The sequence below is a fragment of the Rhagoletis pomonella genome, unplaced genomic scaffold (genome assembly GCF_013731165.1).
Source record: "Rhagoletis pomonella isolate Grant_MI unplaced genomic scaffold, Rhpom_1.0 Rhpom_scaffold_00007, whole genome shotgun sequence".
In the NCBI taxonomy this organism is placed as follows: Eukaryota; Metazoa; Arthropoda; class Insecta; order Diptera; family Tephritidae; genus Rhagoletis; species Rhagoletis pomonella.
In genome coordinates, this window is record NW_023458561.1 from 30,627,804 (window position 1) to 30,630,016 (window position 2,213).

A 2,213-nucleotide genomic window follows, 5' to 3' on the forward strand; every position below is an offset into this window, starting at 1 on the left:
TGCTACTCAACGTGAGCTGCCCTATTTTCTTTGCTCGCATTGAATTTTGGCACAGTTTTGCTTTTGTTCGCTGTTAGTATGTACGTATGTACATATATGTATGTAGATTCGTAGTTACTTTTATATTCACGTCGGAAGCTGTTTGACGAACCGAAGGCGGCTATTAGAAAAAATATAACAAGAGCTTCGTGAGGCCGTAAATCATAAGTTTGTGTGTACGTACGTACTTTTTAAAATAAAATGTATTAGTGGAGTTCAGTGACTCTTTTTAATTACAAAAAAGAGTACCATTTTCAAATATGAGTGTTTTTACTCTCAAGAAATTAATTTTTAGCAATCTCACATACGCGGTTTTGCATTATCTCGATACACGGGTTTCCATCTTGTTGATATGCGGCTTTGTACAGCGTGGCGACGAATAACTGTTACCCCGATTTTTTTTGAGAAATAAAAGGGTCCTTTATAGATTTTGCGAAAAAAGTATTTTACTGTTAATTTTCCACAGATTTCACTTTAGTTGCATTAATTAGTTTTAAAATTTTAATCTTTATTTACATTTGCCAGCAGTTTAAACTTTGAGAGAAAAGTTCATTTGGCACCCAAGTCTTTTTCAGGTGCATTTTTTCTTAGGCTTTGTATAAAAAAATTACAAAAAAAGAAAAAACTGTATAAGGTTGGTCGAATGAATGGCCGTCCTAGTCACTAGTTCCTAGTCTATTCGATTTTTGAATATGAGGCTTTATGATGGACAAAAGGGGGAGTATAAGGGACTCAAAATGAAGAAAATTAGCCTATGGTTACAGAAGATATGGATTAAATTAACTGACGAAGACCTGCGCGCCAAATGAACTTTTCCCTCAAAGTTTACACTGTTGGAAAATGTAAATAAGGACCAATTAATACGACTAAAGTAAAATCTTTGGAAAATTAACGATAAAATACTCTTTTCGTGAAATCTATAAGGGCCCTTTTATTTCTCAAAAAACCTATGTAACAGTTATTCGTTGCCACGCTGTACTTTAAACGACGATGTATATATATGTATAATGCTAAATTGCTCAGTATTTTTGTAAAATTTTGGAAAATGGACATGGTATAGTAAAACTTCCTTAAGTGGCCCTCAATTTTCACAAAGTAACGAATAATGCAATAAGAATTTGCATTTCTTAGCTTGAGTATGCACAAATACATCAGCAAAATATTTCACCAGTATTCGATCTTTTTAAGTATATATAAATTTTTAGATGTATTATTTATGGACCTTATTGTTGCAAAATTATTGCGATCAAAGTTTTCATACGATTTTCGTGAAACTTTGTGAGTACTCAAAAAAACTAGTTTTCTAAAAGGTAGTAGGAAATTTTTTAACAATTTTTATTTTTTCGAACTTTTTTAAAATTTAAATTTTTTTTAAATAAATTTTGTTTAAATTTCTCGCTGTGATTTTTATCGCGTTAAGGTGTCAAAATGTTCCTTACAATATTATTTGCTAATGTGCACAAAAAAAATTTAGAGCAACCATATGGCTCTTGAGATAATAAATTTTTTAACATATGCCAACCACTATTTATGTACTATATGAATTTCCACGTTTATTCAAGAATTTTTCCCCTACTTGACCTTCAACTGACCAGAACCTAGCGTGATGGAGGCTAACGGACCTCTGATTCGCATTCACCGTGTCGAATAACATAGGTATATATAGGTTTGGTTTAATATGCATACACTTAATTTTTTTTTTGTTTGTAAACGTGTGATACTAGTACATAAATAGTGGTTTTCTCCATAAATAGTTATTATTTTCTAATCTGAATGCTTGTGATTCGAATCGAGGAATACATACAGCGACCAATAAAGAAACTAGAACTCGAGGTTTTACTAAGTTTTGGCTATTTTTCCTTAGTTTATTTAATGTTTATTTTATGAAAGTAAAGCTCTTTTAGTAAACACAAACCATATAATACCAAATTTCCAACGTTGTGCAAAAAACTATAAAAATTAATTCTACAATGTTTCACCAAAATTTAAAACTCTTTAAAGAATTTTTTTTAAACAAATTCTTGATGTTACTATAAGTATAGGGAAGGTTTTAGGGCTATATATCTAGGATCATTGAAGAAGGCTTTAAGATCTGTAAGCTGTTGCGGAAAAAACTTGCCAAATACTTTTTGTCCCGTATTCGGCTTTCATTGATATGGTCACCGTAATCATGG